Source organism: Spermophilus citellus (genome assembly GCF_964194105.1).
Source record: "Spermophilus citellus genome assembly, chromosome: 3".
NCBI lineage: Eukaryota > Metazoa > Chordata > Mammalia > Rodentia > Sciuridae > Spermophilus > Spermophilus citellus.
In genome coordinates this window covers 125,774,250-125,802,193 of record NC_138184.1, presented here as the reverse complement: position 1 = coordinate 125,802,193, position 27,944 = coordinate 125,774,250, and the positions used below count along the sequence as shown (strand labels likewise).

The window sequence follows — 27,944 nt, the reverse complement described above, 5'->3', positions numbered from 1 at the left end:
TTTTTTTTCACTCCTGAAGGTAATAAGCCAGTCCTTGGAGGACAAGGTCAAATAGGAACAAATGCTAAAAATATGCACAAAATTATGCTGGTGAGCACCAACCTCCCTCTCTAATGCCGCGCTCTTCTGGGTGTCCTAATCTTAGACAGAAATTCAAATTGGGGGTGTAAAAAGCTAAAAGGAGTTTTCTTCAGTCTGAGCCATAAATGCAGCTCTTTCTGCACAGTGACTGAGAGGCTCTGAGAACGCAATTGACCAGTCTGACAGGATATGTTTAGAGCACAGAAAAGCCTAATGGAACTTTAAAGCTACCTGGTTGTAACTGCTTCTCTGGTGTTTCAGACTACATCACACACAGGAAGAAGGATTAGTCTGGAGGAGCGGTTCTAAGCCTTGTCAAGCCAACCTGAAGTGTCTGGTACAAGAGGTCTGGGGTGGAGCTCAGAGTTGGCATTTCCAAGGGTCCTCACTTTGATGCTGGTCTGGACTGCACTTTGAGTACCACTCAGTTAGACAAATATGCCAAAACATAGGCTCCCTCTCAGCAGAACCTAACAGACAGTTGCCATACCTGGCAGGTGAACCCTGCTCAGGCATCGTCATGTTGTTCTATGGGAGAGCAGCTACATTAACAGGTCCATGGAGGTTACACATGGTGCTACCTGAAGCCCTTCACTACCTGAGCAACTGTGTAAAAACGGCAGGTAGCTGGGCATGATGGCACACACCTGTAATCCAGCTACTCTGGAGGCTGAGGCAGGAGGAAAGCACATTTGAGGCCAGTCTGGGCAACTCAGCAAGACCCAGCTTCACAATAATAATTTCAAAGGGCTGAGTATATACTTCAGTGGAAGTATAGGTGCTTAGCATGGGCAAGCTTCTGGGGTAGATCCTCAGAACTGAAAAAGAGAGGAAAGAATGAAGGCAGGAAGGAAGGAAGGCAGGAAGGCAGGAGGGAAGGAAGGAAGGAAGGAAGGAAGGAAGGAAGGAAGGAAGGAAGGAAGGAAGGAAAACTGAGGGCATTTTTCTTTCACCAGATTTACAAAGTATCTAAGGAATAAACACAACAAATAAAACTGTCTCCTGGTCAAGACTGTCTTTTAGACTAATGAGCTTCCCACCCAGGTCAAAGGAATTGATAAGCAACAATCTACATGCAAAACAATAAGTGTTTTTAAAATTACTTAAAAACAGTTAAAGTCCACCATTTCATAACCTCCAATAGATTCAGGTGGAGGCCACACGGGATTTCTCTGTATTATTTCTTACAACTTCTGCAAACTGTCTCAAAACTTTAAAGTCAGCATAATGAAAAAAAATAACAATAGTATTAAAATAAAGAAAATAGGGACTCAGTTTCAGATTTCAGAGCACAAATACATAATCAGTGCAAAATGTAAACAATGGTGAGGCCAAGTATGGTGCTGCACATGGTTCAGGAGGTTGAGGCAAGAGGATCACAAGTTCAAAGCCAGCCTCAGCAATTTGGCAAGGCTTAAGCAACTCAGTGAGATCCTATCTCTAAATAACATCCAAAAAAGGGCTAGGGATGTGGCTCAGTGGTTGAATGCCCCTGGGTTCATTCCCCGGTACCAAAAACAAAACTAAAATAGTGGGATTCTGAGTAGATTTAAGCACAGAGATAAACCACTCTAGGTACAATTGGGATATCTGGGGTAACATGCCATTCAATCAACATTAAATTTCTCTGTGCTTATGGAGTACGGTGGTGCACACCATAATCCCAGCTGTTCAGAAGGCTGAGGCAGGAGGATTGCAAGTTCAAAGCCAGCCTCAGCAACTTCACGAGATCCTAAGCAATTTTACAAGAGCCTATCTCAACATAAAAAAATTTAAAAGCTAGGGATGTTGCTCATAGTTAAGCACCCCTGCGTTAATTCCCTAGTACCAAAAATAAAATAAAAATTTTTTTCTCTGTGCTCATGGTCATGAGGTTGAGCAATATGGGAAAATGTCCTTGTTCCTAGGAAAGGCAGCTGAAGTATTTATGGGTACAGCTCATGATGTGTACAACTCATTTCCACAAAAGATAAAAGTCAATGTGGCCAAAGGACAAAAAAAGAACAAAAATCCTGAGCAAATAGAAATGAAGGTTATATGAGAGTTCATTATCCTCTTCCTTCAACATTTCTAAAAATGTGAACAATTTCCCAAAAAAAAAGTCAGGAGGGAAAAGTTTATTTTAAGTTCTATAATGCACTAAGCTGATCTGTACTTCATCTTCAACTTCCTCTTCACTTTATGTAAAAATACAGATCCAGTGAATGCTAAATTCAGCCATAATGGAGCCAAACTCTAGCCCTGTGATATGGGTCACAAAGTGGCCAGAGAGATTTAGCACCCAGGAGAGGGAAGGAAGTGGGAACTGTGATGGAGGGACCCCAGGTTTCTGGGGTTCAGGGCACACCTTGACCCATTGGGTGGAGACACTCTGACCCCCAGCCTTAGGATGCCTGGACCCTTCCATGATAGAGGGATTCCCCAGAACCCTGGGTAATGGAAGAATGTCCACAACCCCTCAGTCCTCACCACCCTGGCTGCCCCACTCAGGACAGACCTTCTGTATCCGACTTCAGGAAGGCCAGGCTCCACACCTGACAATATAATGAGATAGATCTCGGAGGTGTGACCCAGGCAGCCAGCTTGACCCTGAGCCTGGTGGTCCCAAGGTCATGTTGCCTTTCTCACTCAAGTAATGGAGATCTGAGGCTTGAGCAACAAGGGACGGGGCTGCACAAGGTCAAACCGACCTGCATCGGTCAAGAACACCGTGCCTGGCCTCTAGTCCCAACAGAGATCTCAACCTCCACTAAAGCTGGGCCTTTCAACAGGGGCAGGATCCTCTGAGGAGAGGAGCCAAGGTCAGGAATCTCTGGATGCCGGTTCAGGACACTTCGTTTTCTGGTTTCCTAGTGGACCTGACAAGAATGCACCTATAGGCTGCCCCAAAGAACAGTACAGGCAGCTCAGAGCATCTACTACTTCCAAAGCCCGCATACTGGCAGCAACCCACATCTAAGCTTCCTCCTAATATTCCCTGCAGCTATTGGTACCCACAAGCACCTCAGCAAAGCTCCACCCTCAGTGGCACCCTCAGGACCTTCCACCAGCGGCTCTGACTCAAACCCAAGACAGGTTGCTGCAGGCAGCTGATCTCATTCAGAGGAGAGTAAGTGTCAGGCAGCAGTGAGACCTGATTGGGACAAGTGCCCTTGCCCTGAGGTACAGGGCCAGAGGCTCACAGGAAACGTGGTGGAGTGAAGGAGAGTCAGGAGAGTGAGACCCAGGATGTCCCTGCCTTCATGTCCACGCTGAGAGGACAGGCAAGCTGCCTAACCCGCTGAGCCTCGGCTTTGTGAGGGCTCAATGTATCTGGGACACAGCTGCATGGAAGAAGGCATGAGGAGGGAATGAATGAACAAAGGAAGAACAAATGAACCTCCCCTTGCTCGGGGCCTCCCACACAGTCAATAATTCATGCCAGCCACGTTCCTGCCCACCGCCTCCACCCTGGGGTGCGTACCTTCTATTCACGGCAACCAGCCCGAGGTTTACAAGCTGCCACTGTTCCACATTCATTCACGCAGCTGGAAACAGAACAGTGTGTTATGGAAACCCGGGCAGATGTGGGGGAGTCAGGAGCTGCCACCCCAGGACGCAGCGCCATGTGTTCTACCAGGGCCAAGGCCAACCACCAACTGACAGATAGGATGGCCCTTGAGTGGGCTGCAGCCTCTCTGGGGATGGGCACATGGATCAGCTGACAGAGAAATAACCTGTGCCTGGACGTGCTGTCTCCCCACCAGAGCTGGCTAACAAAGCCCACGCTATTAGCAAAGCTGCCCACCATCACCTCACCCGTTCCCCATCCCGGCAGCTAGCTGGTGCACTTGAAAGTGCCAAATGAAGGTGCTCTCGCAAAATTCGACAGGTTTCTTCAGTGCATTCAGTCCCAAGTTCGGAATTTGCAAACGTGTTCTGGGTAGCTTCAGCAGAGAACAGATAAGTGTAAGTGGAGCATCTCTTCCTAAGACGGGTCTGCTGGACACTCAGCATTCTTTTATGAGAACCAAACCTTCCCTTAAATGTTAGACAAGAGATTAATGTCTTGCTGAGGGGTCTGTATCAAGACTGGAATCCATTTGGAGAGAAAAGCAGAGAAAAGAATTCTTGCCATTTTACTATATGGATTTCAAGGAAACTCCATCACATGCTCTGTCCAAAAAGAATATTCTTTTGTGCCTCAAGCATGGTAAAGTAAGAGCTTTGTGTTGGCAACTCTCATCAGGGAGCCTTCAGGGACTCCAAGTAGGCATTTGCCATCAACTTTCAATAAGACAGTAACTGGAAACATGGCTAATTTCCAAGAACATAACACTAGGCCAGATTTTCAAATCTCTAAGAGGAGGCACAAATGGCTCGGTCCTGAAAGTTAAAGGAGTATATTGCAAAGTAAAACCCCAAGAATGAAACCCTGCGAAAATCTGGAAGCTTGTGTGTGTGTGTGTGTGTGTGTGTGTTTAGTAAAGGCCACCATCTAAGAATGTACCCAGCTTGGCATGGCACTGCCTTCACCCCAACATGAAACATGTTGTACAGCAGCCAGGAAGGCTGGTCTTCTGCCATCTGGAGGACAGAATGGAGGCTCTGAATAAGGAAACACCTTGCCCAAGGACACACAGCAATCTACCTCTAAGCTCCTTCCAAAACTCTTATCATGCAGGGGGAAAAAAAAAGAAGAAGAAGCCACAGCCTTGGTTCTCGTCTTTGAAGGGGACAGAGATCAACTAACAGTATACAATGCCACCCCAGAGTTTATTAGCAGGGAAAGGACAGGGCTAACTACTGGGAATGTGGGTCTGTGATGGTCAGCATGCCACTCAGACCACCTGGAAGGCCGGCCAGCCTTCAAACCATCCTAGTCAGTCTGTGGGGGACTGACCTGGAGGCACGGGGGCCTTTTTGCTCTTCTTTGGGTCAAATCAAAGTGGATCAAAGACCTAGGAATTAGACCAGAAACTTTACAACTGCTAGAAGAAAACATAGAGTCAACATTCCAACATATTGGGTTGCAGGCACCAACTTTCTTAACAAGACCTCTGAAACTAAATAAATAAAATCAAGAGTCAATAAGTGGAATGGCTTCAAATGAAGAAAGAGTCTATAGAATGGATGAAAATTTTTGTCAGCTACTCCTCTGACAGGGAGGAGTATTCAGAATATATAAAGAACTCAAAAAGCTCAACATCAAAAAAAAATGACCCAATCAATTAATGGGCAAAAGAACTAAACAGACATCTTATTATTATTATTATTATTATTATTATTATTATTATTATTATTAATGTTTTGGCAATGCTGGGGAATAGAACCTAGGGCTTCACACATGCTGGGCAAACACTGTACCACTGAGCTATAGTCCCACTAAACAGACATCTTTCAAAAGAAGAAAAGCAAACAGCCAACAAATAAATGAAAACAACATTCACTATCTCTAGCATTCAGGGAAATGTGGATCAAAATTACACCAAGATTTCCTCTCACCCCAGTCAGAATAGTAACTTATCAAGACTACAAATAATAATAAATGTTGGTGAGACATGAGGAAAAAAAGAACACTCATTCATGGTTGGTGAGACTGCAGACTCCACACTCTGGAAAATGGTGTGGAGATTCTTCAAAAAACTAGGAATAGAACCACCTTATGACTCAGCTATCCTACTCCTCAGTATTTATTCAAAAGAACTAAAATCAGGATACTATAGTGAAACAGTCAAATCAATGTTTATAGAAGCACAATTCACAATAGCCCAAAGTTATGGAACCAGCCCAGATGCCCATCAATAGATGAATGGATTAAGAAAATGTGATACACACACACACACGCACACACACACAATGGAGTTACTCAGCCACAAAGAAGAATAAAATTATGGCATTTGCTAATAAATGGATAGAAACAGAGAACATTATGCTAAGTGAAATAAGCCAAACTCAAAAAGTCAAGGGTCAAAGGTTTTCTCCCAAATGTGGAAGCTAAAGTAAAATAAGGGAAAAGGGATGGGATATCATAAAGATAAAGGGAAGATCAGTCAAACAGAAGGAGATGAGGATGGAGGGAAGAAGTATGAGAAAGGGGAGAAAATGTGGAATGAATTTAACAAAATTGGAACAAGACAGGGATGCCCTCTGTCACCACTTCTATTCAATATAGTTCTCGAAACACTGGCCAGAGCAATTAGACAGACGAAAGAAATTAAAGGCATAAAAATTGGAAAAGAAGAACTTAAATTATCACTATTTGCAGATGACATGATTCTATACCTAGAAGACCCAAAAGGGTCTACAAAGAAACTACTAGAACTAATAAATGAATTCAGCAAAGTGGCAGGATATAAAATCAACACACATAAATCAAAGGCATTTCTGTATATCAGCGACAAAACTTCTGAAACGGAAATGAGGAAAAACACTCCATTCACAATATCCTCAAAAAAATAAAACACTTGGGAATCAACCTAACAAAAGACGTGAAAGATTTATACAATGAAAACTACAGAACCCTAAAGAGAGAAGTAGAAGAAGATCTTAGAAGATGGAAAAATATACCCTGTTCATGGATAGGCAGAACTAACATCATCAAAATGGCGATATTTTGGCGAACCAAAAGTTCTCTATAGGTTTAATGCAATGCCAATCAAAATCCCAATGGCATTTCTTGTAGAAATAGATAAAGCAATCATGAAATTCATATGGAAAAATAAAAGACCCAGAATAGCAAAAGCAATTCTAAGCAGGAAGTGTGAATCAGGCAGTATAGCGATACCAGATTTCAAACTATATTACAGAGCAATAGTAACAAAAACAGCATGGTACTGGTACCAACACAGGCGGGTGGACCAATGGTATAGAATAGAGGACACAGAGACTAATCCACAAAGTTACAACTATCTTATATTAGATAAAGGGGCTAAAAGCATGCAATGGAGGAAGGATAGCATCTTCAACAAATGGTGTTGGGAAAACTGGAAATCCATATGCAACAAAATGAAACTGGATCCCCTCCTCTCGCCATGCACAAAAGTTAACTCAAAATGGATCAAGGAGCTTGATATCAAATCAGAGACTCTGTGTCTGATAGAAGAAAAAGTTGGCTCCCATCTATATATTGTGGGGTTGGGCTCCAAATTCCTTAATAGGACACCCATAGCACAAGAGTTAATAACAAGGATCAACAAATGGGACTTACTTAAACTAAAAAGTTTTTTCTCAGCAAGGGAAACAATAAGAGAGGTAAATAGGGAGCCTACATCCTGGGAACAAATTTTTACTCCTCACACTTCAGATAGAGCCCTAATATCCAGAGTATACAAAGAACTCAAAAAATTAGACAATAAGATAATAACCCAGTCAACAAATGGGCCAAGGACCTGAACAGACACTTCTCAGAGGAGGATATACAATCAATCAACAAGTACATGAAAAAATGCTCACCATCTCTAGCAGTCAGAGAAATGCAAATCAAAACCACCCTAAGATACCATCTCACTCCAGTAAGATTGGCAGCCACTATGAAGTCAAACAACAACAAGTGCTGGCGAGGATGTGGAGAAAAGGGTACACTTGTACATTGCTGGTGGGACTGCAAATTGGTGCGGCCAATTTGGAAAGCAGTTTGGAGATTCCTGGGAAAGATGGGAATGGAACCACCATTTGACCCTGCTATTGCCCTTCTCGGACTATTCCCTGAAGACCTTAAAAGAGCATGCTACAGGGACACTGCCACATCGATGTTCATAGCAGCACAATTCACAATAGCTAAACTGTGGAACCAACCCAGATGCCCTTCAATAGATGAATGGATAAAAAAAATGTGGCATCTATACACAATGGAGTACTATGCAGCAATAAAAAATGACAAAATCATAGAATTTGCAGGGAAATGGATGGCACTAGAGCAGATTATGCTTAGTGAAGCTAGCCAATCCCTAAAAAACAAATACCAAATGTCTTCTTTGATATAATGAGAGTGACTATGAACAGAGCAGGGAGGAAGAGCAGGAAGAAAAGATTAACATTAAACAGAGACATGAGATGAGAGGGAAAGGGAGAGAAAAGGGAAATTGCATGGAAATGAAGGGAGACCCTCATTGCTATACAAAATTACATATAAGAGGTTGTGAGGGGAATGGGAACATAAACAAGGAGAGAAATGAATTACAGTAGATGGGGTAGAGAGAGAAGATGGGAGGGGAGGGGAGGGGGATAGTAGGGGATAGGAAAGGTAGCAGAATACAACAATTACTAATAGGGCATTATGTAAAATTGTGGATGTGTAACCGACGTGATTCTGCAATCTGCATTTGGGGTAAAATTGGGGGTTCATAACCCACTTCAGTCTAATGTATGAAATATGATATGTCAAGAGCTTTGTAATGTTGTGAACAACCAATAAAAAAAATTCAAAAAAAAAAGAATTTAACAAAATTACCCTAAGTGCATGTATAAACATACCACAGTGAATTCCACCTTTATGTATATTGATGAAGTACCAACCAAAAATACAAATGAGCAAAAAGAAGATGAGAGGAGAAGAGGAAGGAGATTCACAGATGGAGAAGGGGAGGGGACACCAGGTACTGAAATGGAGTAAATGAAATTCCATGCACATCAGATTATGTCAAATGAAACTAACTGTTATATATAAATATAATGAATTAATAAAAGAAAAAAAAAGTCTTCTTTTGAGTTCTTTTGAGCTCCTCCAAGGGGTGAATAACTGCAAATAAAATTAAAGCAACAGCATTGACCCTTAGTTTTTTATGCAGGAGGAATCCTCACATGCACAATGTTACAAGTACAGTGAGGCTCATTGAGGTCCTTCCTATTGACCCTCATCTTTGTATTACTTCAGAGGAGTAGGGGACTTTCCTAGGGTCACCTGGAGAACACATGGCAGAGGCAGGTGTAAGTGTCACCTTGTTGCTGCAAAGCCTGCTCCCCCAGGGGAAACAGGCAGGACCAGCAGTGCCCAAGCCCAGGCCCTCCTCTTATTTGCACAAAACCATCTGGCACTATAGGAGATGGAAGATCTGATGTCCCCAGAGCACACAGGTCTGACGACAGGCAAAATACAGTGGAAACAACCTGTGTGAATAAATGAAAGGACAGGCAGTAATTCCAGGGGTCACAGGGACGCAGGACAATAGAGATGACTGTCGGCCAAAAGTCTGTCAGCTCCACTCATTTGTCCAGCTCATCTTGGCACCAAAAACTGAAGCCCTAGTCTGTCTGGACCTCAGCTGGGCCGGTACTGAATTCAACACTGACAGGCCCCAGCTGGACACACACCAAGAGTCCTGGCCACAAACACCCACCCATCAGCACTAAGTGGCTTCGGAGCACATCCAGCCCCATCAGCATGCAGCTGGCCCTAGGTTGCTGGTTTTACTCTTGTGCATGGGCCCAGGGAGCCACAGCAGACAGAAGGGCTAAACCAGAATGTGAAGATCTGATTTAGGGGAACCATTCGCACCTCCCACCTGGCCTGCCTCCGACCAGCAGGGACAGGAATGCAGCCCCTTGGGAACTGACTACAGGTCCAGGAGAGGGGCCACCTCACTGTTAGGTGAGGCTTCAAAGACCACGTCACAGACTGCCTGAAAAATCAAACAGGTGCCCAGATACCTGACCATTCAGAGCCAATGTGGGCTTGGTATATTCTAAAAGAGACACTAACAAGAATCACCTGCTCAAAAACTAGCCCCAAGCTAGGGATGCGGCTCAATGGCAGAGCCCTTGCTCAGCTTGCACTAGACCCTGAGTTCAATCCTCAGCAGTGTATTAAAAAACAAAACAATAAAATCACCAACCCTAAGTTGAGGGATCATGCAGAGGAGTTTAGCTTTCACCCCAAGGGTTACAGGAAGTCATTACAGTCATTCATATGAAGACAGCACAGAAACACAGGAGTCACTCAGGATAGGGCAAAGGATTCAGGAAATCATCCACACAGAACCACTGCAAACACCTAGACAAGAAGAGGAAAGTGATCCTGTGCTTTGGTACAATGAGAATGGTGAGCCTTTTAATAATGTAGAGCCTTACATTGTTGGTTGGACTGTATATTAGTAAAACCACTATGGAAATCAGTATGGAGGAGCCTCAAAAGAGTAGGCATGGATTCACCATATGACCCAGCTACACCACTTCTCAGTATTTACTCTGAAGAATTAAAGTCATCTTACTGCAGTGATATAAATGGCCAAACTATGGAACTAGCCTAGGTGCCCATCAACAGCTGAATGGATGAAGAAAATGTGGTATATCTACACAATGGAGTTTTATTCAGCCATGAAGAAAAAATGAAATTATGGCCTTTGCAGGGAAATGAATGGAACTAGAGACCATCATATTAAATGAAATAAGTGAAACACAGAAGGTCAAGAGTCATCTGTTTTTTCTCATATGCAGAAGCAAGAGAGAGAAAAAAAGAAGGGGGAATGGATCTCCTAAAAATCAAAGGGAGATCAGCAGAGGAAAGGGACCATAGAGGAGCAGAGAAGTGCTGAAGAGTGATAATAGTCAAATTATATTGCTATATTGTGCACATGTATGAATATGTAACAACAAATCCCATCAATATGTACAACTATAGTGCACCAATTAGAAATGTGGAAAAAGTCTGGGCGCCATGGCGCACACCTGTAATCCCAGCGGCTTGGGAGCTTGAGACAGGAGGATCACAGGTTCAAACCCACCCTCAGCAACTGCAAGGCGCTAAGCAACTCAGTGAGACTCTGCCTCTAAACAAAATTTAAAAAATACAAAATGTTTTGAACAACCAATAAAAAAAAAGAGAAAAAAAAATACAAAATAGAACTGGGGATGTGGCTCAATAGTCAAGTGCCCCTGAGTTTAATTCCCAGTACTCAAAAATAAATAAATAAACCAGTGGAAAAAAAGTTAAAAATAAATAAAAATGTAGAATCTTCATTCTTGTGGTTTTATTATCTCCATAACAAACAAAAGACCTTAAAAACATGGTGCACTCCCATTAATGACCTGTACTTTGGATTATTCTTTTTCAAATGGAGTGGGAGTTAAAAGAACAAGATCAATCAATTCTGTGTTGTCAGTTACTTATCTCACTTAAATTTTTCATCAGCACAATCTGGCTAAAATCACAATCTGGCTTTCCAGTGGGAAATGAGAAAGGTCTCCAAAGGGTGCTCAAGGAAACCCAAGTGCACTGGCCAAACCTTGAGGAAATGAGGCTTGTGTTCTATCCCAATGCAGGCAGGACCTCCAGAGATGAGGCTACACAGTTGAGTACATCCCCAAAAAAGTTCACATGCTAGAATCTCATTCCTCTGTGTGATAGTGCAAAGAGCTGGTGGGCCCTTTAAGAAGTAAGGCCACAGGGAGGTGGTTAGGTCTTGGGGCAGTTGCCCTAGGAAGAGGCCATAGCTGTCATGGAAGCCCAACTCCTGAATTGCAACCTGGCTTCCAGTTTTAAGACGTGATCTCCTCCTTCCCGATCTGGTCCCATCATTGTGATGGGACCTCCGTTAGGGCCTCACCAAAGGCTGAACCAGTGGGACCGTCCGTTCCACCTTGGCCATTTAGTCTCCAAAAGTGTAAATTAAATAAACCTCTTTTCTTTAAGCCAGTCATGGTGCCACACACCTATAATCCCATCTACTCAGGAGACTGAGGCAGGAGAATGGCAAATTTGAGGTCAGCCTCAGTAACTTAGGGAGGACCTGTCTCAAATTTTTAAAAAGGATTTATTTTTTTTTCTTTTAGAACATTTTTTTTATTATTAGTTGTTCAAAACATTACAAAGCTCTTGACATATCATATTTCATACATTTGATTCAAGCAGATTATGAACTCCCATTTTTACCCCGTATACATATTGCAGATTCACATCGGTTCCACATCTACTTTTTTACATACTGCCATACTAATGTCTGTTTAAAAAAGATTTAAAAGTATGGGGATATAATTCAGTGGTAAAGTGCTCCTAGGTTTAATCCTCAGTATCAAAATATAAAATTAAATTGAAAAACCAATCCTCTTTTCTTTAGAAAACTAGTCTGCCTCATGTATTTTGTTACAGTAACATAAAACCAACTAATAGGACCCCCCATCTCCCCTTCCTTAGGAAAAGGAGTCAGGGCCCCAAGTACAGGAGCCCACTTTCCCAAACCCCATTCATTATTAAGCTAATAACTAACTGCCCTTTGTTGAGAGCCAAGGGCAAGAGGTAGCCGCCTTGCCTTTCCACAAGCCAGTGGATGACACTTACTAGCTTCACAGTTCTACAACAACCTCATAGAGTAACATTGTTCTTCTTTTATAGTTTGTACTCTTGGAAATTTTGGTGCAAACTGTCTAGACCTCTCACCCTGGGGATCCCTCACCTCCCCCTACCCTGGATTAGTGGGCACTGTTTTAGATCTTGCAGCATAATTGTTCCAAACTGCTTGGAAGATTGTCCCAGGATCTATCTCAGTTTCCCTAACTAAAAGGATAGAACACTTGATCTTGTATCTTTCTATTCCCCCTTTGCCTTCTGCAAATCCCCTTTGTTACTCTAGGAACACCCTAGGTAGTTACTTTCCTGGGACCTGGGCCCTCATTGTCCCTCCCCCAGATGTCTCCCATCCTATATCCCCCCAGGATTCACTCCCTCACTCTCTTCACCCCACCAGCCCCTTGGAAAGAAGGCCAAGCCGCCCACCCATACAAAGCAGCCCTCTGCCCCCTCCTCAAGGGCCCCCACCAGTCCTGCCTGGCTCAGAGCTGCGAATCATCCCGAGTGAATATAAGGATGCTTCCGCCTCCCTCCTCATTCCTCCAAATCTGACCGATTCTGCAAATGCCCAGATGGAAAAGATGCCAGTAACTCTAGTCCAACATGTTCCAAGGGAGGAAAAAAAGGAGAGCCTGTTTGTTGACATTCCTGACTTGGAATTGTGAACACATTCTTAGAGGCTAAAAATTAACCAGCATCAGCCACCAAGGGCGTTATGGCCATGCTCACTGCTGGTCCCAGCAAGCTTCTTGTACTGATCAGAAAAGCCGCCACACTCCAACTGCTCAGGGGCCGCCAGCGCCATTAACAGAGCCAAACCAGAGCAAGGCCAGGTTCTGTGTTGTTCCCTCCGAAAAGCAGCAGAGGAAACCCAGCGTAATTGTACTCATAGATCATAGGCTCTGGCATGTGGTTCCCAGACTGAACCATTTATCCAAATTAAAACCATTCTCCAGCAACAAAATCAGACCCTTTTAATTGAAAATAAAACCAAGCAGCCCCGAAGGCTTTTTTTTTTAAAATGAAAGACATTCTTCCTGCTTTCTCATTCCATTAATCACTGAGTTTACACAATCTGTCAAAATAGCTCGGTTAAGAAATCTCCCTCTCCCTTTTCCGCCAGACCTGGTTTTTACCCTCTGGACACCAACCCAGCGGTGCTAGCAAGAGACAGTAGGCAGACACCATGAAAATGTGAGAATCCAGTGAGCCCACTGTCTCAACAGTAATTTGAATATGTCAGGGAACCCCAAAGAGTTTGTGGTCACATGTGGACATCTGCCCAGAAGCAGGGACTTGCACACCCTGTTCACTAGCGCCAAAGGTAGAGGCTGCCCAGGTGTCCATCAACTGATGAACAGAGTAACAAAATGCAGCATATCCATTCGATGAAATATTATTCAGCCTTAAAAAGGAAGGAGATTTTGGCACATGCTACACGGGTGAACCTCAAGATATTAAGCCAAGTGAAATAAGCCAGTCACCAAAGGACAAACACTATATTGACTCCACTTTTATGAGGTCCATGGAGGTGTCAAAGTCATTAACACGGTAAGTAGAATGAGGGTTTACCAGAGGCTAGGATGAGACAAGAATGAGGACTTAAATGTTCAGTGAGTAGAGTTATAATTCTGCAATATGAAGAGAGTTCTGGAGATGCAGGGAGGAGATGGTGGTATAGCAATGTGAATATGCTTAAAGCAAACTGACCTATACAACCTAATTTGGTTCAGATGTTAAATTTTACATTACTTATAGCTTTCCACAATTAAAAAAAAAAAATGTGTTCTTTGATACCAAACAACCTGCTAGAAATCTAAGAACATGACTAGAGAGTATCTGCCCAAAGATCTTTGTGTAGTGATAGATACATAACACAGATGATTGTGGACAAATACTTAAGCACAAGAACGTAAGTACCTCCACATACTGTTCACCAGCAGTCCTGTTTATGCAGAGTTATTTGCAGATTGGGAAAGACTCCTATGGACACAGTGATTTTTAAGATGCAAGATACAGAAAAATACAAACAGTATGATCTCAGCTTGGTAAATTCAAAAGCATAGAAAGCTAAACTTGTCGCCTCGGGTGTGTTATGGTTTACATCTTAAATGTCCTCATTCCAGAGCTCTTGTGTTGAAGGCTTGGATCCCAACTCATGGTACTATTGGGAGGTGGTAGAAACTGTAAGAGATAGGGCCTAGGGAATTGTCACTGGGGTGTGCCCTCTAGGGAATGATGGGACCCCAGCTCCTTCCTCTTTCTCTCTCCTCTTCCTGGCAGCTCCTCCACCACCCTCTCCTGCCATTATGTTCTGCCCCACCACAGGCCCAAAAACTGTGGAGCCAACTGACCATGGAACGAAACAACTGAGACCATGATCCAAAACAAACTTCCTCTTCTTAGAAGTTGATTATCTCAGGTATTTTATCACATTGACAGAAAGCTGACTAACAAGGAGGTGGAGGGTGAGATTTGAAAGACGTTGTTCCTGCTTCCTTAGAATTTTTTTTTTTTTTTTTTTTTTTACCTTTTGCAAGCCTAAAATGAGCACCTATTACTATTTTGTAGAAAAATAGTCAAAAAGCAAATTCGGAAGCAAAGACACATTTGCTTCTTGAGATTATCTGCTACTCCCTAAGTAAACAGATGACAACTCTGGCCTACCTCCTGCCACAGGACAAGAGGGAAACACATTCTTAACCAGCCTGGGGCCCCACCTGCCTCACTGAGCACACAGCCCGGCCACCACATGTTTACAAAGTCTCTTTCCTCTGCCCCTGGCCACTGGACTCTGCAGGCCTTTCCAGAGGAGACAAACTGGAAACACCTGTCCCATCATTGGGACAAACTCATCTATCACTCTGGCCTCCCCTGTGTCATCTAGTCATCATCCCATGCACTCCCCACCCCCCAGCTGGGAATCAGATAACACCTCCAAGAAGGGGGAAGTCTTCCTGGCAGCAGGCAAGGTGCTCTTCAGACCCCAGGGGTCAGGGGAATTCATCAGGACCAAAGCAGTCCTGGGGCCTGAGCCAGCAAGCAGGGAGCGCGGCAGTCACACAAAGTAGCACCCTGCTGTAGTTCCCACCCCAAGCTCAGGATCCCTGGCGAGTGCATCCCAAGCTGTAGGTGAGGAATGACCAAAATCTCCTTGGACAAAGGCTAGATTTGCCCCAGGTTTGTGAGATGCCAGAGCCTGGACTATTTCATTGCCTCTCAGCCTGAACACACCTTTGATCTACCTCCAAAATGGCCAGTGGGGAGAGGGGTGAGCGCCCAGGGAAATCTCTAGGAAAGGTGAGGATTACAAAGTAGAGAGGAACGCCAGGACCAGGCCAAGGGAGGCCTTTGTTCTGGAAGGAATGTGCACAGACTCAGACACCCTGGCTAATGGCCCAGCATGGCCCCAGGGCCGTGAGGCTGGCCAGATGTGGGCCTGCGCAGTTTATTGTGCGGCCCTTAAAAGTGAGTGAAATGCTGCAAACTGCAGCTGTGCTCTAAGGTAATGAGGAGAACGTGGATTCCTGAACCCTCTGGTGGGAAATAACCAACTCCCAGGAGCCTGGAGTGGGCTGGGCTGTCCTGTAAAAAGAGAAGCAACTGCAGACGGCCTTGAATGGCCCTGCCCACCAATTCCTCAGCAGTTTCTTTCTTTCACTCTTGCAACTTGTGCATTGGTGTATAAAAACCAACTAGTTATCATAGACATTTCATAAAATCCACACACAAGTGGCGCCATGTCACACTATTGCTGCCAAGAAACCATGAAAGACGACACCCTTTGGTCCACCTGGAAAGGTCTCCTGGTGCTATGGGGTGTGACCTGGAAAGGGGGAGTGCTCATAATCATTAGCAGGACGCCCTTGTTAAAACTTCCTGGGTGCCAGGCTTGGTGGTGCCTGTGTGTAATTCCAGAGACTTGCAAGCCTGAAGCAGGAGGATCACAATTTCAAGACCAGCCTCAGCAACTTAGCAAGACCCTGTCTCAAAATAAAAACTAAAAAGGACTGGGGATGTAGTTCAGTGGTAAAGCACACCTGGGTTCAAAATATCCAAAACCAAAAAAAAAAAAAAAAAGAAAGAAAAAAAAAAAACTTCCTGGGTGCTACTTGGGCAGTCAGAGTCAGGATTTCTGAGAGTCTTCTAGCTCATTCCTCAGGACCGCCAGAAAAGGAAAAAAAAAAAAAAAAAAAAAAAAAAAAAAAAAAAAAATATATATATATATATATATATATATATGAAGATAAAAGCCAGTCCTGGAAAGGGTGTATAAATGTATAAATATATATATATGAAGATAAAAGCCAGTCCTGGAAAGGGTGTATAAATGTGTATATATATATATATATATATATATATATATATATATATATATATATAAAGATAAAAGCCAGTCCTGGAAAGGGTGTATAAATGTGATTCTCTCTCCAAAAAGAGAAGAGGAAGAGGAAGGGACGGCAACTTAACACACCATAATTAGAGCTGAGAGAGGAAGGAAGAGAAGAAAGACTGGTCTCAGTGTCTGAGGAAGCAGCTGGGGCTGGAGCCTGGCTGCAGAGGCTGGCGGATGCCCTGAGCTGGAGCCTGGGACTGCCCACTCAAGTAGGGGCAAGGTGGTTCTTTGAGAGGCTGGGCCATGAGTCCGTGACTAGGAAAATCCCTCCTCTCCGCAGGGGCTCTAAGCACTGCAGGCCTGAATTCAAATTCAAGACTTGTTGTCCCATGACATGGGCAAGTTGCTCAAGCTTGGCTCTTACAGAAAATGGAGACAAGCAGGACGACTTTCATGGATGAGCAACAATCAGATCATGGATAGAAAGCCTCTCAAACTGGCATGGCTACTCAAGCATTTGCAGAGGGCTTCTGGGGCTTCCTGCCCAGCCCAGGGGGTGGAGACAAATACAGAGAGAACCTCTCCTTGGGTGGTCTCTCCAAGAAGCACTCTTCGGCTTGATCAGGGGATGCTCTGAAGGAAAAAAATTTCTAGATCACCCATCTTTCATTCATTTTGCCAACTTAGAACAAAACTTATTATTAAAAAAAAATCAACAAAATTCTTTTTAAGAGTCTAGGGATAAACCAATTAAAACAAATAATTTTTTTTAAAAAAGAGTATAAGGGTGGTTCTGATGAACATCAATTACCATCTCCTTCCCTGACACAATGGGGTATTCCAAGGGCTCCTAATTTGCACTGACCTTCACCCTTAAGCAAGATGTCTCTGATCATTGTTCACCCTGTCTTTAGTGGTCTCCTCTCCAGAAAAAGTCCCCAGTGGAGACTTGGAGGTTTTCTAAGAGAACAGGAGCTGGACAGCAGGATGTACCTCAAGAAGAACACATCACATGGATATGTGGGATACCCCTGCACAAAACACATTCCTGATATAGAGTTCAAACAGAAAGTTAAAGAAACTTGGAGATGCTGTTTTTTTCGCTTTTACAAGAAATGGGCATGGTGAAAATCAATATTCCTGCTCTTGAGCTGCACCCAAAGAACTGTACATGGGACATGGACCTGGATAAGGACAAAACATGCTCTAGGATCCAAAATGCTTGCTGAATCTAAGAATGAACACATGTTCAATAGTATTTCCATGAGAGTGATTTTTATTGGTATTTTTTTAATTTTTATTTATTTTTTGCAGCACTGGGGATCTAGCCCAGGGCCTTGCACATGCTAGGCAAGTAAGTGCTCTACCACTGAGCTCCATCCCCAATCCATGGTGTTTTAAATATAGTGTACAACCCTTACAGCAAGACAGTAGGGTGTTTAAATACCAGTTCTGCATGAAGATTCCTATGAAGATGAGGATGATGTCCTGCTCTTGGCTTCACTATGAGGATTAAAAGAAATAATTGTGCTCTGATTTTTTTGAGCACTCTCACTAACTGTGATAAATAAAGTAGCTCTAAGTTAATCAAATGCTTACTTAACCAATTAACCAGATCCCCTTATTCTAGATCAACAGGGATAGCAGCAAAGGACTCTGGGTTGTGGTGGCTCACCACCTGGATGGTACAGGTAAGCTGATGACCTCCCATCCAAGTGTTGCTTATCACAGACCTGCAGGAAGGAGCCAGGGGTTCCCAGGTCAGTGCACCTCCTGGAAAGCTTCAGTCCAGACGCTATTAGTCCTCCTTCCCAGTTTCTGCCTTGTAGAGCAGACCCATCAGTCTCCCCCCAAAACAGGAGCCCCCTCCCTGAAAAGTCTACAGGAGAAGTCCAAAGGAACTCTTGAAGCACTCAGCTAGCAAATATCTCTGACCACTAAGTTCAGAAACCAGGTCACTGAGAGGGAACAGAGGCCTCCCCTGATTGTATGTAGGGAGTTTCCTCCAGGCTGATCCTAGAAAGCACCACAGCACACAGAGTCAGAGGGCTGGGCTCATCCAGACCCCCTAATGATTCCAGGGCTTTAGAAATATGCTTGTTATTTTCCTCATCTGTAAAATGGGTCCTGCAAAAAGAATCCTGCAGAGATAACGTTTTGTGATTGCCAGATAGAGGATCAGAAATCTTCCCCTCTGGCTTCTTCCATTCACTCTTCTTGCCTCATTGCCTCCTTCCCAGGTCATTGTTATTTCATGGGCAACACCTCCTGCAGCCCAGGAACAGATTTTGACCCTGTGCCCTTTAGCTCTGGGGTCACACTCCCAAGTAACTCAATTTCAAAACATTAGGTGCCAGAGCAACACTTTGTAAAAAGCCAATCAGTTTGCATTCAGGAGCATGCAGTTCCCTGAAGCTACTACTTTTTTCTACCTTCTTGGTGGTATTTAAGGAAATAATTCAACTGCTGCTGCTGATAGTTTTGGCAGCCTCAGCTGAGCAAGGGCTGTCCAGACATGCATTAGAATCCAATTGTCAGACGTGCAGCAGCAACCAGGAGAAGAGCCCCAAAACCCCACCGTCCTGTCCAGGAATTCTAGGCTACACCCCCACGCTTCAACATCTTGGGCTTTACCTCTGTTGGCATATCTTTAAAGTGGTATAATAACCCCAACTCCTTCCAGGGGTTGTCAATTTGGCAAAATGAAATAAGAGCATGCAAAGCATTTGGTAAATGCAAATAATCTTGCACCCTTTATTGCGCTCCTATTACTTTAGGAGGTCACCATTATTTTGCCTGAAGGTTGGCCTTTTCCTCCAGTAAGCTCTGTAGCACCCAGCTCTGCTGCGGCCCCCTCCCCCGCTCTGTGCAGGTCCGGCTCCGGCTGGGTACTGGCCTTGACTCTTCCACCCTCCAGCTGCAGCCACTCCCCACCCCCTTCCTGGCCCTCAAGGCCTCAGCACAGAAAGGCCTTTCTTAATACATGTTGACTGATTTGCAAATATAACCTCACAGGCCCCAAATAGGTCAGAATCAAAATCATACAGACAGGCAAATCTCATTCAAAAGGGAAAGAACTAAAGCACTTTAAAAAAAGATTAAAAGGCACAGACCAAAAGCCACATGGAAACAGACCAAAATGTCAAAGGGGTTAGTTCTAAAGGGCTACTTGTTATTAACACAAGAGCTGATCTTCGTTCCTATTTTTCAGTATATTTTAAGAGCCCTCTATCACCATACATTCAAGAAGTTAAAAAAAAAAAAAAAAAGAGAAAATAATCTCAGAAAATGAATGTGTGTGACCAGGCTGCGACAGACCCTGGGGATCTTCCGAAGCGGTTGGGACCACCATCGTTAATAGTCTCCGCTGGCCCCACACCCTGGAGAGCGCTTTTTGTTTTCCAATCACTTTGGAGAGTCCGGGTCACCTGCTGGCACTGTCTGAAGAGTGCTAGAGAGCTCCTGGTTCTCTTCCCGCCACACAAATTCTCAAATCGCATCAAGCAAACAACCCAAGAGCTCGCTGGTTAGAAGGCGGCACTGCATCTCAGAGACCCCAACGACCTGGGGACCCTCCTCCTCCCAGCTTGTCAGAGGTAGCGCCGCCGTGCCAGAAGGCGCATGCCACAGGTGGCCCCCGGACCCGGACACCACCCTCCTAGTTCTCGCTCCTTCAGAAGGAAGGAAAGGTGCAGAGGGACGCCCTGCCTCTTAAACACCAAAAGGAAAGGGAAAGAGACGCATCAGGACACTTGCCTGCAAAGAGCGGGAGAAGGGTCCCGAGCTTTCCCATTGCAGCCCCAATAAGCCGCTCTTCGTCGCGGAGTTCCAAACGCGTCCCAGGGAGCGAAGTCCGCCCGGCGGCGACCGCGACAGTGCGGATCAGTCCCCGCCCGCGGTGCAGGGCGCCCAGGCGCCGCGGGCCCTGACCCAGCCGGCCCGCTTCCTACAACCCCGGCTTAGCCGGTCCGAACTCCCGACACCGGCCGAGCTGGCCTTCGCCACAGCTCTGTCCTGTTATTTCGGCTAAGCTGGGTCTTCTAACCGTCTCAAACCCCGTGACTGTGGGCCCCTAGTCTAGGACCCCATACGCCCTAGCCGCGGTCCCTCTGTGTCTCTGTCCCCGCGCCCCAAGTTGTCTCTGAGCCCAGCTCCTGATGCCTGCACGTCCCTGACCTGGCCCCAGCGCCCTAGCGCCCCAGCTCCGGAACCCCGCGCGCCCAGAGCCGAGTCCCGGTGCCCAGGGCGCAGGAACCCGCCAGGGTCCGAAACAAAGAGCGCGGTGGCGCGTGGCCGCGTCTCCCCTGCCTCCCGGCCCCAGTACCTGGGCGAGCCCGCGGCGCGGTCCGGCCAGGCGATGGCCGTAGCGAGGCTGGGAGCGGATCAGAGCGCGGGCGGGCCCGTCCTCCTGGCTGGCGGCCCGCGCCCGAGGCAGGGCCCCCTCGAGGCGGCGCGGGCAATCGACACAGCCCTCTCCCGGGGCCCGGCTGGTCACCTGGCCTCATCACCCTAACAATGTGGCGCGTTTCCATGATCTAGCCGGCTGGCTCCCAGTTCCTAATGATGTGGACCCCTGGACCTTTCTTCCCTAGCAGTAGTGGGCAATGGGAATTATTAGATCCACTGAACAGCCCAGGCTCTTATTATTCAGGAGGTTGGAAGGTTCTGGGTCGGTGGAAGCGCACCTGGGAAGGTGGGTTCTAGTCCTGGTTCCCACAAAATCTGTTCATTCTTTCATTGAGGGCTTGTAATTATTGTGCACACTCTGCACCCAGAACAAGACCAACCTGGCCCTGCCGTCCTGTAGTTTACAGTCTAGTATGGTTGTGCATATGTAAAGCAGCACAGTCTGACAAGAAAACCCATGAAGATTTAGAAGTCCCCACAAGGTCCAGCTCATGGATGGAAGGGGTCAAGAAAGACTTTAAAAGCCACATGACTTTTTATAATGAACCAGGACAAAAGAGCAGGATTTAAGCAGGCCAGGGGCACACAAGAAAGAATTCCCAGGAGAGAGATTCTCAGAAGAGCAAAGGCCTACAGATTATCCATCCTCAAGATTCACATGGCCAGGTACTCAGCCTCTTAGTCTTAGTTTCCCCTTTGTGAAATATGGGGAATGGACACCATGCCATTTGATAAAGATCTCTATAAAATTCATGCTCTTTTGCAGAAATTAGAAGTGCTGTTCCTCCAGGGAGGTCACTAAGAAGTCTCATTAACTTTTCCTGTACACAGCTCTTACACCTGGAAGTTCCAGGAAAACACCTCCCACCTTACTTCCTGTAAAAGAGGGGTAGAGATTGCATCTGCCCAGTGAAGCAAAGGTCTTGGAATCTCACAGGAGCATGGTGAGGGCTAGGTGTGGAGCAAAGATACCAAGAACTATTCCAGATTCACTAACAGAATGCTCTAGCCCATCCCAGGCTTCAGGTCATCCCTTTCCCTTAGGGAAGCAGGAAAAAAAAAGTTTGTTGGGGATAGCAGAGAAGGGGTAAAAAACATCATCCTTAATAAGTGTGTTTTAAAAGTAGCCATCAGAAACACTGAGAACTTGGATCCAAAGTCTGTCCATCGCAGGATTTAACAGGCAGCCAACCCCACATTTCCTCTAGCACACTGATTCTACTCCAAAGCCATGGAGGTAAAAGAGCAGCTTTGGGGGAAGACTTACCCCCTCAAGCTCTGGAAAGTAGTAGCACTGTTTCTCTTCCCAAAAGGAGCTGGCATTCATTTCTTGAAGTGCAGGCTTCCTGAGCTCTGGGCTCTGGACTTTAGGAAAGGAGGCAGACATTTTCCCGGCCAGGTAACCCCAGCCTGCCTTAAGGGAAGGCAGGGAAGAGGTCACAATCAACTGACCTAAAAACAGGGGCGAGGCCGGAACTATTAGGATCCCTTTAGTATAGATAAGAAAGTGTGGTCTCAAATCCTAGGTAATTTGCCCAAGGTCACCCTGCTGGTTGGAGGTGGAGCCTGATAAGGATCCAAAACCATCCAGCCTTCAAGCTGTTCTCTCAATTTCTGCCCAGGTGCCTGCTTGCGCCATCCTCCCTATCATCGTATTGAATCATTGCTTAAACATCTCTTCCACTGGGAGCCAACAGTGTGCTACCCAGCTTGCAGGATGTCACAGTCCGTGTTGGTCACTGAACCACTACAGGAATTTGAACTTCATAAGGTGTTAGGATGCCCATTTGCAGGAGCTAATACTGGTAATTTTGCTCAGAACTAGGAAGACCATGCGCTGGACAGTGGTGCATGCTTGTTATCCCAGTAACATAGAAAACTGAGGCAGTAGGATTGAAAGTTCAAGGCCAGCCTTGGCGACTTTAGCAAAACCCTGTCTTAAAAAAGAAAAATGGGGGCTGGGGATGTGGCTCAAGCGGTAGCGCGCTCGCCTGCCATGCGTGCAGCCCGGGTTCGATCCTCAGCACCGCGTACAAAGAAAGATGTTGGGTCCGCCAAAAACTAAAAAATAAATATTAAAATTCTCTCTCTCTCTCTCTCTCTCTCTCTCTCTCTCTCTCTCTCTCTCTCTCTTTAAAAAAAAAAAGAAAAGAAAAATGGAATGTAGCTCACTGGTAGAGCTCTCCTGGATTCAGTCCTTAGTACCTGCACCCTGCCCCACAAAAAATAACTAGGAAGACCCTGTAGGACCACATGCTGGGGTTCCCCCACCCTTCTGTCAGGCAGCCTCCCCTAAAATAGGGTACCTACCTCAGGCTAGGTACCCTGACTCTGTATCCTTATTTCTGGAACATCTGTGACTTGAATGACAGTTCATGCAATGTCTAACCTTTAAATTCCCCATTAATGTCCCTCCCCCCACCCCCACCCCTCCAAAAGAAAAACATGTAACCTGTTAATCTTATGCACTCAGCAGCAGCTGTATAGCTGGTCCCTCAATTCCCTACACCTTGTCCAGAGGTAAGAGCAAGGAAGCCCTGGACCCATGGCCTGATCCCGACCCTTCTAGAACTACCCTCTACAGAGCCTTCTTAGGTCCAGGGCTTTCCCACTTCACAGCCTGCAATTCTGAGTTTCCAAGAACTTAAACAAAAACAGGGCATGAACAATTATCTGAAAAAGAGATCATGCATTTTTTCCATCCTTAGCCCTCCAAAAATATCTCAAAGTTGAAAACAAAAGTGTCGAACCAATTTAGCTGAAGAAAGTTACCATCTGCCAAGAATGTTTCCTTGCTGCCAATACTCCCATTAGGGTAGGGGTCTGGTCTGAGCAGGAGACAATGGCCAAGTCCTTCTTTCTTGAGCCTCTCTCTTCAGCTCATTTTTACTCCTCCCTAGTAGGAGTTCTAGAATAGTTTTTGGAAACTCATCACTGCTCTGAGGATTGTCTTTGCCATGACAAAATTCTGATAATTTTGTATTCCTGAATGATGACTTGGATATTTTTCTTAATGCTTTCCTCCTTCACCAAAAAAATAGTGTTTTCCAGCCTGGCACAGTGGTGCACAGCTGTAATCCCAGTGGCCCTCAGGGCTGAGGCAGGAGGATCATGAGTTCAAAGCCAACCTCAGTAACTTAGCGAGGCTCTGAACAACTCAGCAAGAAGCTCCTTAAATAATATGTGTGTGTTTGTATTTGTGTGTGTGTGTGTGTGTGTGTGTGTGTGTGTGTGTGTATATATATATATATATATATATATTTTTTTTTTTAAGGCTAGGGATGTGGCTCAGTGGTTGCCCCTGGGATCAATCCCTGGTATTAAAAAAAGAGAGAGAGAGAGAGTGTGTGTTTTCCAAAGACCAACTGAAAGGCAGAAAAAAATATACAAAACACAGTTACATTTGTCTGCCATTCTATGAGGCAATTGGGATTTGGGTGTGAGTGCAGGCCTATGCTTTGCCTTAAGATTCAGAATCCTCTGAAACTCTTATTAGACATCTTACGCTGTCCTCTCTTCTTTCTCTTTTCCCAAACACCCACAACTCAATTTTGGTTTTACAGTTGCCAGGCCCAGCTAGGACCTTTATTATGTCCAGAACCTATTGTCAGTTTATGAAACTGTGATGCCTGTCAAGGGTGATTGTATGTGTCAACTTGACCTGCTAAGGGATGTCCAGATTGCAAGTAATCATTATCTCTGGACAGCGGGTGAGGATCTTTTTGGAAGAGACTGGCACTTGGATAGGTAGACTGAGCAAGGAGGATCACCCTCTCTAGTGTGAATGGACATCCTAAAATTCTGTGATGGCCTAGAGAGAACAAAAAATACAGAAGTAGAGCAAAGTCTCTCTCTTCTTGAGCTGGGACATCACCCCCCAGCCCACCCCTGGTGCTTAGACATCATGTGCTGGCTTCTCAGGTCTTCAGGCTTAAACTGAATTCCACCACTAGCTTTCTGGGTCTCTGGGATGCAGATAGCAGATGGTGGGACTTCTCAGCCTCCACAATCACTTGGGCTGATTTCATAATAAATCTCATAGATTTCCAGATTAGTTCTATTTCTCTGGAAAACCCTCCCTAATATGGTACTTTGTCCCCCCCCCCCCCCCCCCCGCAAAATGCACTTACACACCAACTTCTACAGATGTGAGTCCTAGGAACCCCCTGAACAGATGCAATTTCAGGATCTTTGTGTCACAGCTATTTCCCGGGGAAGTGGGCTCTGAGATGAAAAGGACCAGGCCCTGTGCTCTATGAAGGTGTATTATTCAATACACCTTCATAGAGCCCTCACTCTGGGCACCCTAAGGCCCCCTGCTTCTGGAATCACTGAACTGAGAAAGCAGAGCCTAAATGAAATTAGTCATGCTGGGTAGATCTGAGATCCCAGTATCTTCCTGTTGGAGGAGACCTCAACCTCCACCCTCAAGGCTAGATGTCTCTTGTTGTTATCGTGATGGATGCTCACTGAACCTTGGCTTGACCACTTCCAATTATGAGGATCACCTGGCTCTATGAAAGTCAGCCCATTGGCGGGCTGGATGGAGGGGTGGCTCTGCTGGGTAGGAAGGACTTTCTAAGAGTGTTATGATACTGTGATGAGGTCACCACCCATCTACCCAAGAACTCTGCAGCAGCTGCCTGAAAATAGAGTTGGCAGGGCAGGCAGTCCTAGAGAGAATGTGGTGGAGGAGGGGCTGATTGCAAGTGCCAAACAAGGACCCCTGCAGAGCATGGTGTGTGCACAAGGGGCAGTTCCTGAGCCCCTGCAGGCAGGGTGAGGAAGCAGTCAGAAGGAATAGGACAGGAGAAAAGAACCAGGAAGAGGGGCTGGGAATGTAGGTCAGTGGTAGAGTGCTTGCCTAGCATGCATGAGGTCCTGGTTCAATCTGCAGTGCAATAAGAAAAGAATAGCAGGAGGTAAGCACCCATGGGAAGCTGCTTGCAGCCCAGGCTGAACATTTAGAAGCCTGGGGCAGAATAAATGTGAAGGAAGGGGCAGATAGTAAATGATTAAGCTTGTCCTTTTGAATTCAGGTAGATTGGAGCCACACCACAATGACCTCTGATTTTTTTTTCTATTATTTATTGATTGATTTTGGTGCTAGGGATTAAACCCAGGATCTTATGCATTCTTCACTGCCAAGAACACACTCTTCCAGTGAGCTACAGCACTAACCAGGCCTCAATTTTCTTTCTTTTTTCTTTTTTTTTTTTTATTTTTTAGTTGTCAATGGATCTTTTACTTATTTCTATGCAGTGCTGAGGGCCTCACACATGCCAGACAAGTGATCTACCACTGAGCCACGACTCCAGGCCCTCAATTTTCTAATCTGTAAAATGAGGTTGTTAAAACTCCAGGCACAGCCAGGGACAGTGGCACACACCTGTAATCCCAGCAATCTGAGAGGCTGAGGCAGGAGGATCACAAGTTCAAGGCCAGTCGAAGCAACTCAATGAGACCCTATCTCCAAAAAAAAAAAAAAAAATCAAAAGGACTGGGAAAAGTGGAAAAGTGTCCCTGGGTTCAATCCCAAGTACCAGGAAAGGAAAAAACAAAAACAAAATCCCAAGTCACATGATTTTGATGGGAACTGGATAAAATGAGACCCTGAAGCCCTTTGCACTATGCCTGATGCAGAAAGGGAACTCAGCCAACGTTGGACTGTGGCCCTGTTTAGGAGGTGCTTTTAGTCCCTGTGGGCCTTGGAGATGGGTCCGAAGTGGGAATGTCCAAAAAATTCTTGGACCCTGCTTGGTAAGGGAGAGAACTCTTAAAAGAAATTTTTTTTCCTCCCAGTATGATTAAACCAAAGTTGAACATCAACAGCACAAACAGTGGCCAAACATCAACAGCACAATTCAGTGGCCAAACAATAGAGAAGCTGGAACCCATCCCTCCAATCAACTTTCATCCCTCCAATCAGTGTTGAGAAGTCACAGATAGAGTAGCGGAAATGAGGGGAGTGAATAGGCTGACGGGGGAGGAATATTTCCGTCTTTTCCTGGAATAGGCAGAGCGTTCTCGGAACATGGTGTCATCTGTTCTTCTTCTTTATGAGGTCTGGTGTCTCTGATGGTCATGGTGTCCAGTGTGTGTGCCATTTAGAATGGAACGTGACACTTGATCACTCTGGCAGCCATCTCAGATCCAACCAGTTTTGGCCAGCCCAACTGAAGAGGGACTTCTGGCCTTCAGGCATCTTGTCCTCAAAAGAAAAGCAAGATGAGGGTGGGGTAGGAACATAGCTGGGTCAGGTAGGCAGTACGTTGGGTAACTTTGGTTGTGGTCTGAAATGACCACGGGCCTTACAGGTCCAATTGCTATTGAAAAATGAATTCTGGTGTCCGGGATCCCAGAAGCTGCATCTTCCCCACCCCCATCACTGACCTTGTGCTTAGGCAATGCACTTGCAATGCCCTCCCACCCAGAGTTGACAGGGGACTCTGGTTCTGTTCTGACAGGAATGCAAACAGTATGCTGACTATACTTCCCTCCATTCTGTGGCTAAGTTTTCCTCACACACACCCAGGCCTAAAAATATTCTTTCAATCAAACATTATCGCTTAGCTTCATCCAGATCATATCTTCCCACTTCATTCAAAGAAAATTACAAGGACTCAACTCCTGGGTTTTCCTGGGTGGGATCCCAAAACCTTTTCTTCCATGGCCAGACTTAGTCGGAGATGTGCTGACTTCCAAACCTCCAGTCTGGTACCCAGCTGGGAAAGGCTGGGTAGAGGCAATGAGCAATTAGGATGGCCTGTAGGCCCTTCCCTGACCTCAGGCATTGGACCTCTTGTTATTCTGGGTCTTGAGGCTCTACAGTCGTCCTGTGCTGAGAAATTGTGTGGA

At 45.4% G+C, this 27,944-nt stretch overlaps 1 protein-coding gene across 2 annotated transcripts in view; it reads right to left on the bottom strand.

Annotated features, from left to right (window-relative positions):
* Positions 1–21,118, bottom strand: part of TNS3 (tensin 3) — a 275,924-nt gene extending 254,806 nt beyond the window's left edge. Inside the window, exon 1 of one of the 2 annotated variants that reach the window (XM_081287962.1) lies at positions 21,004–21,118. The gene's annotated coding sequence lies outside the window, so the exon portion shown is untranslated. Of the gene's footprint in view, positions 1–20,431; positions 20,457–21,003 lie in introns of those variants that run through there. The other variant, XM_081287963.1, reaches the window with a different exon arrangement.
* Between the last annotated feature and the right edge of the window lie 6,826 nt (positions 21,119–27,944).